Consider the following 13140-nt stretch of genomic DNA (forward strand, 5'->3'; position numbering starts at 1 on the left):
GAAGGCAGAGCTTAGCCTTATGCAATTGAGGAGGCAGGTCTTTGCCTCATGCAAGAATTGAGACAGAGCTTAGTCTCATGCCAAGAGAAGGCAATGCTTAGACTTATGCAAATAGGGAGGCAGAGCTTAGCCTCATGCAAGAATTGAGACAGAGCTTAGTCTTATGCCAAGAGAAGGCAATGCTTAGCCTTATGCAAATAGGGAGGCATGGCTTAGCCTCATGCAAGATTTGAGACAGTGCTTAGTCTCATGCAAAGAGAAGGCAATGCTTATCCTTATGCAAGTAGGGAGGCAAGGCTTAGCCTCATGCAAGAAGAGGAGACAATGCTTAGTCTCTTGTAATGGGAAGGCAGAGCTTAGCCTTATGCAATTAAGGAGGCAGGTCTTAGCCTCATGCAAGTATTGAGACAGAGCTTAGTCTTATTCCAAGAGAAGGCAATGCTTAGCCTTATGCAAATAGGGAGGCAGGGCTTAGCCTCATGCAAGAATTGAGACATAGCTTAGTCTTATGCCAAGAGAAGGAAATGCTTAGCCTTATGCAAATAGGGAGGCAGGGCTTAGCCTCATGCGATGGACAAGTAGCAAATAGGAGCAAACTATTTCTTAGCTAGAGATATATTTGCGCTTGGCTGTCCGATTGTCATGAAGGTAATAATTTTATGGCGCGTGTATTTGTGGTTATTCCTTGTTCCTGTATCCAAAAATAAATCGTGAGTTTTATGGGGGAGGTTGGTTTGTGCCTTTGTATGCTTGTTTTGTTTTGCTTTGCCCTGGAGATCCTATTTGAGTTGCCCTGGGTAACATCTGGCTGTCATAGAAATAGAGTTTTCGAAAAATATTCATGCATTTGATAAACATAGTTATTTAAAAACATAGTAGTATACGATATCGAGTAAATTAGATGAACTAATGATTGTGACACTTTTGGAGACATTTTGGCTTCTTTGCATAGAATTTCGAGGGTCCTTCTCAAAATTCTTCCCCAGTTTAATAACCGATCCTTCGGCCGTTCTGCATGTGACAAAGATTATTGGACCTGCTCCGGAATTTTGAGAATCCTTCTCAAAATTCTGCCCCAATTACTTAACTTATTCTCTGACTGTCTTACATATGATGATGTCGGATGGACTTGCTCCGAAATTTTAAGGGTCCTCCTCAAAATTCTACCCCAGTTTCTGTTTGTGGGAAAATAAAAATTTTATTGAGATGTGATCGAACCCATAGGGCTGCCTACATATCACATCTTAAACGGGAATCAGATCAAGCATAGTTCAGTTACATCAGATGAAGAAATGTGAACAATTTAAATATAGTATCTCTTGACTACGTCCGAATTGATATGCTTTGGCCAAACTTCTCCATCCATTTCTGCAAGTATGAGTGCTCCTCCTGTTAGTACCCTATGAACTATGTAAAGAACTTGCTAGTTAGGTAAAAATTTCCATTTGGCTTCATCTTGATATGGAAATATTCGCTTCAACACCAACTACCCCGATGTGAACTGTCTTGATTTGACCCTTTTGTTGAAAGCTCTAGACATTCTATTCTGATAAAGCTGACTATGACACACTGCATTCATCTTTTTTCCACCTATGAGAGCTAATTGCTCATAACGACTCCTTATTCATTATGTATCACTGAGTTCTGCTTCTTGTATGATCCTTAAAGAAGCAATTTCTACCTCGGCGGGAATGACAACTTCGGTACCCTAAACTAGCAAAGAGGGAGTTGCCCCGGTTGATGTGCGGACTGTGGTACGGTATCCCAATAAGGCAAATGGTAACTTCTTGTGCCATTGCTTGTGATTCTCGATCATTTTCCTTAGTATTTTTTTGATTTTCTTGTTGGCAGCTTCCACAGCTCCGTTCATTTGAGGCCTGTAAGATGTGGAATTTTTGTGCTTAATTTTGAAGGTTTTGCACATGGCTTTCATCAAATTACTGTTGAGATTGGAGGAATTGTCAGTGATGATGGACTCCAGAACCCCAAATCGACAAACAATATGATCCCTGACAAAATCTGTGATGACTTTCTTGGTTACAGCTTTGTAAGATGCAACCTCTACCCATTTTGTGAAGTAATGGATGGCCACTAAAATGAACATGTGCTCGTTTGAAGCAGTGGGTTCGATCGAACCAATGACATCCATTCCCCAAGCAGCAAAAGGGCAATGTGCACTTGTTTCATTGAGTTTGTTTGGTGGCAGTCGTATCATATCTGTATATATTTGGCATTGGTAGCATTTTTAGGCGTACCAGATGCATTCTGTTTCCATAGTTATTCGAAAGTATCTGGCTCTGAGTATCTTTTTGGCTAGAACGAAACTGTTCATATGTGGACCGCAGGTTCCGACATGTATTTCCTCGAGCAATTTGGAAGCTTCTTTGGCGTCAACACACCTTAAAAGTCCTAGATCAGGTGTTCTCATTTACAAAATTCATCTGCTTTGGAAGAAATGATTGGACAGCCTGCACAATGTGCGTTTCTGAGTATGGTTCACCTGCTCTGGGTATTCTCCTTTCGCCAAATATTCTTGGATGTCGTGGAACCATGGATTTCTGTGCATTTCTTCTTCAACATAAGCACAATAAGCTGTCTTACTATGGATCCTTACTAGAATGGGATCGATGAAATTCTTGTCCGGATGCTGTATCATGGAAGACAGAGTAGCCAGTGCGTCTTTGAACTCATTCTAGATTATTGGAACATGTTTGAATTCTATTTTTGTGAACCTCGTTATCAGTTCTTGCACATTATATAGGTATGGTAGTATCTTGGTATTTTTCGTAGCCCATTCTCCTTGAACCTGATGTACAAGAAGATCTGAATTACCAATTACCAGCAACTCTTGTATATTCATGTCGATGGCCAAATTGAGCCCATGATGCAAGCCTCATATTCTGCCATATTGTTGGTACATGGAAACCTAATCTTTGCGGATACCGGATAATGTTTACCTGTCTCTGACACCAAAACTGCTCCAATACCCACTATTTTGAAGTTTGTAGCTCCGTCAAAAAACATTCTCCAACCATCATAGTTTTCAGCAATGTCCTTTCCTACGAATGACACTTCTTCATCAAGAAAATACATTTTTAGTGGTTCGTATTCTCCTCCTACAGGATTTTTGGCAAGATGGTCTGCCAACGCTTGTCCTTTGACTGCCTTTTGAGTTACAGAGATGATATCCAACTCACTCAACAATATTTGCCACTTGGCCAACTTCCCGGTAAGCATAGGCTTCTGAAAGATGTACTTTAGAGGATCCATCCTTGATATGAGGTATGTGGTATAGGCATAGAAGTAATGCCTCAATTTCAGAGTTGTCCATGTCACAACACATCAAGTGCGCTCTAGCAGAGAATACCATGCTTCATAAGGTGTGAACTTCTTACTTAAGTAGTATATTCTTGCTCTTTTCTTCCCATCTCATCATGTTGTCCCAAAACATAACCAAAAGCCCCATCTAGTACGAACAAATAGAGTAGTAAAGGTCCCTCAGGTTCCGGTAGGACTAGGACTGGCGGTATGGATAGGTATTCCTTTATTTTGTCAAAAGCCTTCTGACAATTCTCGGTCCAACTGGTTGCAGCATCCTTCTTCAACATTTTGAAGATTGGTTTACATATTGCTGTGGACTGTGCTATGAAGCGGCTGATGTAATTGAAGCATCGCAGGAAACTCATCACGTCCTTCTTGCTCTTTGGTGGTGGTAATTCTTGGTTAGCTTTAACCTTTGACGGGTACAACTCGATTCCTCGGCGACTGACAATGAATCCCAGTAATTTTAGAGCAGGAACCCCGAATACACATTTTGCGGGATTTAGTTTTAAATGGTACTTCCATAGCCGGTCAAAGAACATCCTTAAGTCTTCTATGTGATCTGTGGCTTTCTTGGATTTGATGACGATGTCGTCAACATATACCTCTATTTCCTTGTGTATCATATCATGGAAGATGGCCATCATGGCCCTCATATAGGTGGCCCCAGCATTCTTCAGACCGAATAACATCATTTTGTAGCAATACACTCCCCATTGTGTAATGAAAGCTGTTTTCTCCGCATCTTCTTCGTCCATCCAAATCTAATGATAACCTGCGAAACAATCTACAAAGGACTGGAGTTCATGATTGGCGCAATTGTCGATCAGAATATGTATGTTCGGTAGTGGGAAATCGTCCTTGGGACTTGCTCTATTTAAATCCCGATAGTCAACACACACCCAGACTTTTCCATCTTTCGTTGGAACCTGTACAATGTTGGCTAACTAGGTTGGGTACTCAACTACCCTGAGGACTTTGGCTTTGATCTGCTTAGTGTCTTCCTCCTTAATTTTTAGGCTCATGTCTGGTTTGAACTTTTTGAGTTTTTGCTTCATCGGCGGATACATTAGATTGATAGGCAACTTATGAGCCACTATTGATATGCTCAGACCGGTCATGTCATCATATGACCATGCAGAAATATCCTTATATTCTTTCAGGAAACGAGTGTATTCTTTATTTTCTAATGATGACATGTGAATACTTATGCGAGTTTTTTTTATGGTTTCAGAATCTCCCAAATTGACTGTCTCGGTTTCATCCAGGTTAGGCTTAGGCTTATTCTCAAAATTCTCAACTTCTTTGACAACTTCCTCAGCTATCTCATCTTCTTCTTCCAAGTCACTATCCTTATGTTGCGTTGTCTCATTCCATGTCACAGCCTTTGGTTCATCAAGGTAATAAATAGTAATGTTGTAGAAGAAAAATGTGAAAGATAACGATAATAAAACATCAAATTATTTGATAAATGCTAAAACGTTAAACAAAATATCGTCTAGATGACTTCAAAACAATGTTTCCAAAATAAAATACTAAAAGAAAGGTGTTTTCAAAAGTAAATGCTCAAAAGACTTGTTTTTTAAATAACATTAGTAGACGTTCTACCCTAGGACTCGTCTGGCCCTTGATGGCGTGACAGTCCAATTCCTGAGAAATGCTCCCCTCTCTACCATCTGAATGGTAAGGCCTTCTTTCTCCTCCTCCTCAAATATCACATTGCAATCCATATGTTCTTCTTCTAGAAATAGGTTCCTTAGCACAACCAAAGCTTCTCTTCTTCAGATCCCCATATTTTATCGTCCTAATGAAAGTTCTGACTCAGATGCGTCACTGGCTGCTCATGAGGATAATAGGGACCACGCCATGGAGGCGACCAATCATTATACTCTTGCCATGTATATGGATATCCGAGCCCAAAAGTTGTACCATGACTTTTCAACTGTATTGGTTTGGTAATGCCCTGGAATTTCTTCCCAAGACCTTTGCCGGGTTCATACCCTGACCATGCAAGTATGCTTTCTATTTTGCTGCTCCACCACTTATCTTTATCAGTTGCATTGACACACTCGATGTGGTGATAAGTTTCTCCACCCAGCTTTCTTCTATTCTCGACAACCGGGATGATTTGACTGGTGTAAATGGGATTACTTCCGTCTCCATGAATGATTACCTCCTGATGGATACCATTACTTCACGGCTTGGTGTAGCGTAGAAGCCACAGCTCCAGCAACATATATAAGAGGTTGTCCCAATAAAAGATTATATGCAGTAAATATGTCCAATACCTGAAACTCGACATCAAACCAAGCCGGGCCCATCTGCAAACAAAGGTTAATTTCCCCAAGTGTGGCCCTTTGGGACCTATCAAATGCTTTCACATTTATACTCCTTGCTTGTATCTCATGGAAATCTTTACCCAACCTTTTTAGCGTATTCAATGGACAAATGTTGAGGCTTGAACCCCCATCTATTAGGACTCTGGCGATGAATTTGTCCTCAAACTGTACTGTGATGTGCAGTGCCTGTTGTGGCTTAGTCCTTCAGGTGGTAGTTCATCTTCGTGAAAGGTGATCTTGTGGCTTTCCAGTACTTGCCCTACCATGTTGGCCATTTCTCCGTTGGTGATATTGTTAGGCATGTACGCTTCATTCAACACTTTCATTAGAGCATTCCTATGCGTCTCAGAATTCTGTAGCAGCGATAGAATAGAAATATGAGCAGGGGTTTTGTTTAGATGGTCAACAACAGAGTATTCTATTTCCTGTACTTTCCTCCAAAGATCATCTGGACCAGTTTCAATGATAGGTTGTTTGGCAGCAACTTCCTTGCTTGTACCTCCTATATTTTCAGGTGTATAGATTCTTCCAGTTCTGGTCATCCCCTGTGCAACACTAGACTCTTCCATTTTTTCATTTTTCTTTTCTCCTAGCTTCGGCAACATAATCCCAAGGTATGGAATTGGAATTGAAGGTGGTGTGGATGCAACTGTCACAGTGAATGGTGTGTCTACTTCTACTTTAAATGGATAGGTGTAGTCGAAGGTGCTGTCACTTCAATTTTAAATGGAGCTGATGCGGCTACTTCAACTTCGACCGGTGGCTGTATCTTTACCGAAATAGGAGTAAGTGTGAATGCAGGTTAGAGTTGTCACCTTCCCGAATAAGCCCAATTTTCCCTTCAGAATCCCATTCTTCATCAGTTTCTATCACATTTACTCCTTCAACCCTATGATACGAGAGGGGATTGTTGCAGACACTAAGTGCGGCTTCCTTTTCTTGTATGACTTTGTTATTAATCAGGGTCTGAATCTTGTTTTTAAAAGTACGACATTCATTAATAGTATGTCCCTTCATGCCGGAATGGTACGCACATGTTTTGTTCAGGTTGACCCATTGGGAGGAGTTTTCCATGGAGACATCGGCAATAGGGATGACATATCCGATAGCCTTTAGTCTTTCATATAACTGGTCGATGGGCTCAACAATAAGGGTGTATTGCCTGGGCAGCCTGCGATCGAAATTGGGTCTAGGTTTTTGATAATTTTGACGTGTTGGAGGTGAATGGTAATAGGCTGGCTGGGTGTTATAAGTGTGATAGGCGGTAGCGAGTTGAGGATATCTGGGAGGTGAAGGTTGGTGTGTGGGTGGAGGTGTTTGGTATGTGAGTGGAGATTTTGGACCTTGGGCTACCATCACTGCCCCTACTTCTTTCTTATTTGATATATCCCCTAACTATAATGGTTTATTCGCAGCCTACAATGCCTTAAAATTGGTTACCATCCCGCTCTTGATCCCTTCTTTAATCCTTTCCCCGAGTTTGATGATGTCGGAGAATTTGTGATTTTCGATGACAATTAACCTTTCATAGTATGATGGGTCCTAGGCCTTGACGAAGAATTTGTTCATTTGTTCTTCGTCTAGTGTTGGCCTGACCTTTGCAGCTTCTGACCTCCAACGAGTAGCATACTTGCAGAAAGTTTTCGTTGGTTTCTTCTTGAGGTTCTATATGTAGAAGACGTTTGGTGCATTTTCTGTATTAAACCTGAATCGGTCCATAAAGTCTGATGCCATGCTTACCTAGTTAACCCACTTCTTGGGATTTTGACTGATGTACCAAGATAGGGCATTGTCGTGCCCCCTTTTTTTCCCTCTTTGCATTGGGAGATCTGGTTTATGACATTTTTTTGGGTATAAGACAACTCATTCCTTTTGGGAACTGGGTTTTGCATTTGAAGAGTTGCCACCTAATGATTTAAGGTACATTAAGACACCTATAGGGTTCACTTTTAAGTTTGTTTGATAACTAGAGATTGGGTAAGGGCTTGAAATTATCCTAAGGGGAAGGTGTTAGGCACCCCTTAGGATGAACTAGTGTGGTTCCCGGCCAGATAGTTTTTGTGAATTTGTGCAATTTAGCAAACAAACAGGTATAGGCTCAAATAGTAGGGGATTTAAACACATAAAAGTTTGAAAACAGTTAGAAGGAGGATTTCGAAAAGAAAGAGTTACAGTTCTACAAATACTTGAAAATATAAAAGAGGGAAATGGGGGGTCCTAGGTTTATTTATAATATCGATCACGTCAATGCGATACCCGATATGAGACTCCTCAAAAGAGGGGATACACGAGGTATTAGCGCATCATTCATCATATCCATATCTACCCTCCCCACCCCATTAAGGTATTAAAACGCGAATTGGTCTCGACCACTATTGCATGCTATTACCCATCCTATTCTTATTAGCCCCGGAGGAACTTAGGACTACTATTCCTAAATGGGAGGGATATTAGGCTGACTTTAGGTTTCAAAAGGTGAAAAATCTAAGGCGACATACAAAAACACATAATACTGCACATTAGGGGAAGCATGTAAACAAATAAAAGGCTCATGTATATCTCCTCAAGCAAAACACATAAATAGCATGACTTAAACATATATTTAGGGTCTGAATTTAAAAATACTAAAGGTGAGGGGAGTTTTAATTGTTGAAGTAGACTAGTTTATTACATAACTCAGATAAGAAGTCCGAATCAGGCCTGCTTGCTGGTTGTAGCAGTTATTGATTAACAAAGGCGGATTCAGTCTTATTGTTCCTATCACTTAAGGCTTGCCTAAGTGTTTGGGTAAGATCCTATAACATTATATCTATTACTGATTCAGAATGTGGCAAAACAGTAACCATTTTAAAACAAACGATTTGAGATCCTACAGGCATACTTTCTAAACCGTATTAACAAAAGGTGAGAGAGTTGTTTAAAAACTAGTTGAGAATAGTATGAATTAGGTCAATTTTAAACTAGACTAATTTCAGATCCTGTAGGAATGATATCTATTATTGTTGATTTAATTCCTATAGACATGATATCTAGTTGAACGTGTAATGAAGAAGGCAGAATTTACTCGCAATTCCTATAGGCATGATTTCTATAAAAGGGTACTGATTTTAAACTACTGGACATGATGCCAAACGATAACCAGTTGGATCCTAAGAACATGGTGTCTAAGTGCGGTAATGCAGTATCTAAGACAAGTCCTCTACACAGGTTCTCTAAATGGAGAGTAAAGCATGCAGAATTTAAACGAGTCCTATAGACAGGTTCTCTAAATGCAGAGTTAAGCATGCAGAATTTAAACGAATCCTATAGACAGGTTCTCTAAATGCAAAGTTAAATATGCAGACTTTAGGTCATATAATCATATTCTCTAGATGTAGAACATGCAGAATTTTAGTGAAAACAGATCTTATAGGCATGATATCTAAATTGTAGAGTTAAATATGCATAATTTTAGGTCCTATAGGCATGATATCTACCATTAATCATGCACAATTACCTAGCCCTTTTAACTAGCCAAACCCCAGCGTTTATTGCAAATTATTACAAACCGAATAACGAATTACATTAGAAAAGTGTAAAAGAAAAAAAAGTTACAACCAGAGGAAGCCTGATTCTTAACTTCCCCTCTGAGTTATGGAATAAACCACCTCAAATGCCATTTGTTTCAAAGCCTTTCTCAGACCTGGGTATGTTAAAGTTCCTTAAGGGTCTCAAGGAACCCCGGGCAGTGCTTACAACCAAGTTATGCATAACCAAACAGGAATGAGTGCAGTGTGGAAGGGCCATCCCTTATGTGTCCAAGTTCAGAGGGAACTCGTGGGTCCCAAGGCAAGGCTCACACAAGAGGGGCAGAACCTAAGTCTAAGAGTATAGTAGAAGTGTAGGAGCAGAGAGTTGTTTAAAATTAGGTGGAGAGTAGTAAGGGGGTAAGGGTAATTTGAAAACAGTAGTAATAAAGTTAACACTATAGAATCAACATTTTGATACAAAGGGGTCAGAGGTATGGGAGTTCATTACAGAGAGCATATGACCCTAGGAGGGGGTCAGGTTTTGGACACGCACAACAATAGATGATGTTGGCATGCCCATAAACCAGCCAGAAAATACAACACATAGAGGGGATATGAAGGATATGACCCCAGGGAGGATCAGGTTTGGGTCATACACCACAATGTCTAATGCTGACATGCCCTCAAACCAATGAAAGAATACAAACACATAGGGGATATGGTGATTTGGAATTCATAAGTCATGATAAGTGAGTGAAAGAATTCATACATAAGGAAAACATTAATTCAAAAGGGAAAGGGGCAGATTACAACATGCTTAATAATGGAACTTGATTAAACACAAACAGGAAACACGCAAGAGTGCAAGAAATAGTAAAGAAACATGTTGTTGTTGATGCTGAAGATTAATTAGAACATACCAGTAAAGAAGCAAATGCAGAAAGAAAGTAACCAAATTTCCCACATCCTAGCCTTGGCTTTCAGCCGGCTAGGTAAGGCAGCAACACAAGTAGTAACAAAGAAAAGAGAGTTTTGAGTGAAGTGTGTGTTCTGAACTCAAGTGTTTGTGTCTTTGAAAGAAGAGGGGTGCAAGGTATTTATAGTTTTGAAAAATGTGAGAAATAAGGTAATAAGTAAAGTTTCAATACAAATATGGAAACAACAACAGTCAGAATCAATTAACAAAGTGATTCCCATTTAATCAAGAGATCACTTGTATAACGGGGGTAACAGATTCAAAAAATAAGGAAAGACGAATCAGTTTGTAGGTAGACTTCTTATTACCATAAAAGGGGTAGTAAAAGCATTAAGTAAGCAATCAAGTCTAAGTACAGAAATATGCTTATTTTGGGAAAGGATTCAGTAAGACAAAATATCATAATAAAGGAAAAGAATCAATTAACTTTAAATAGGCGAGTGAAATTAGAGTTCATAAAAAAAAGTTCTGAAATCAGTCACAAGATCAAGATCAATCAAGGAAGTAACATGCTTCTGCACTTTAGTATTTAAACAGAGTGAGTAGAGACACCAGACATGTGAGGCCAAACCCATTGGCAAAAGAAACAACATACAGAAATAGGCATAAGGTTCAGTAGTAAAGCAAACATTCGAAGCATAGTAATCAAGTAGGTCAAGTCACATTGAGTGAATAATGGATAAAACAAAGTATCAAAAACATGCAAAGGTCTCACAGTAGCAGACGAGAAAACCTTTTGAAAAGTTAGGGTTTCAAGCATAGTCGAGTTTTAAAGATAATAAAACCAAAAATCAGAGGAATCATATAAAGAAAAAGAGATTCTGAACCAAGGAACATCAAATCGACTTAGGTATTTAAATGAACAGTTTCAGACCCAAGACATAGGTTTTTTTTCAACAATAGTCGAGCTTAAAAGATGATAAACAAATAGATCGAACAAAACTTAACCAAACAAGCACTTATCTAACAAATAGCCAAAAGAAATTAGTTTTTTTTAAACATGCTAACTCAGATAGAAGAACAACATGAGAAAAACATACCAAGATCAGAAACACGTTAAAATCAGAGAATAGATTTTGAAATAACTTAAAAAAAGAACCCTAATCGGAAAAGATAAAGAGTTGTTTTGAGAGAAAAGTTAAAGAAACTTCGAGACAATGCTTAAAGGTTCAAGGTAAGCACAGATCTAAGGTAGATCTAAAAGAAATCGAAAAGATCTTAGAGATTAGGGTTTCAAAAAACCCAGAAAAGGTGAGAAAGGTCCTGAAATTTACCGATCTAACCAGGCGAGTCAAGGATCTGACTCGAGCGGCCATGGCTGGCCGGAGAAAGGTTAAGAATGACCGGAGAAGAGCAATGAACTGAAATCAAACAAGGACTGGACCAGACTCCTTCAAGGTCTGGCCTGGAAACCATAAGAACAAATACATAGAAGCCATGGAAGGCTTGTATATGCCTCAAATGACCACAGAAGGCCATGGATTAGGTAGGTATTAGGGTGGGGTGAGAGGGAGGAGGCTAAGGTTCATGAGAGTTTCAAAGAGAGTTGAGAGAGGAGGGGTTTCAAGGGCGGCAGTAAGTGGGAAGTGAATTAGGTTAAGGGGTTGGTTTGGGTTAAAAATGGTAAGGGCAGCCGGTGGTCGTTGATCTAAATGATCAACGACTGGGATTTAAAGGGTTAGGTGGGGATCCAGGTCTGGGTCGGTTTAATTTGAAATTGGGTCCGGGTAAATTGGGTTCAAATTGGGGTTCAAACTAGGCTGAAATTGAAATGAAATCTGGCTAGATTTTAAATAGCCATTTTCCCATTTATTTTATAAAAAAATAGCAAAATTTTGAAAATAAATTGAAAGTACTAAAATGTTTTATAACATATAATTATCAATTTAAAAATACTGAACTTAATATTTATCAATGTAAACACAATTAAATCCTAAAAGGGGCTAATATTGCAATTATATGCAATTTAGCTTTAAAAATACTAAATAAATATGTAAAAATATGAAAAAATCATATTGGCTATATTTTAACATAAATCTGAAAGTCCAATAAATGAATTACCAAACATAAAATTTTGGAAATTATTATTGGGTTTTTATGGATAAAAATAGGGAAATAAATTAATTTAAAAACCTTTAAAAATTAAGGAAAAAAAATATTAAAACATTTGGGCATACTTATATATGCATACATATGCTATTTTGAAGGTGTTTGCATATTGAAAAATATATAGGGAAAAATTGGGTATCGACAAGCATCTCCTGTGAGGCTCCTCATAAACAGCTTCATGCAAATTCTTTCATCTTTCCCAACTCCCACGAGCTTATCATAGTATGTCCTCAAATGTACCTTCGGGTCACCCGTTCCGTCAAACATCTCGAACTTAGGAGGTTTGTAACCTTCCGACATTTCTATGTCTGGCTGAATTCGGACCCTTAATTCCTTTGCCTCCTTCAACACCCTAGACGTGGCTTGTGAGCTTCTTGAGCTCCTCCTCCATATTCTTAATGAGCAGGTCCTTATCGGAGGATTTTTTAGTGTATGAGATTGGTTGAGTAGAATGGGGTAAGGTTTCCACGTATATGGGATTGTTTTGGTAGGTGCTGGGTGGTGAAGTGTAGTGGCAATCATTAGTTGAATTTTGCGGATCAAGAATAGGTTGTGGGGTATTCTAAGGAGCACGGTAAGTGGTTTAAGGGTACTAAGTCAGAAGATGTTGGTGTTGAGGAGGAGTTAGTACTGGTGGAGGATTAGGAGTTTGGGGAGGTGTTGCGTATTGATGGGGGTGCAGGAGGATTTTGTGGATGATGGTTTGGTGTGTTTTGAGGAGGTACTGGTTTTGAGCATTTTACTGGTTAAGGTCTGGGATTGTTATGGTGAGAGAGAGGTTTGCCAAGTTGCAGACCTGCTTAAGTTCCCCTTGAAATTCTAGTATTTTCTGTTCCAACTGTAGGACCAAATCAATATGTGCTGGATTACTCTGACCGTGTGAAGT

This window comes from Nicotiana tabacum, chromosome 12, assembly GCF_000715075.1.
Source record: "Nicotiana tabacum cultivar K326 chromosome 12, ASM71507v2, whole genome shotgun sequence".
Taxonomy (NCBI): Eukaryota; Viridiplantae; Streptophyta; class Magnoliopsida; order Solanales; family Solanaceae; genus Nicotiana; species Nicotiana tabacum.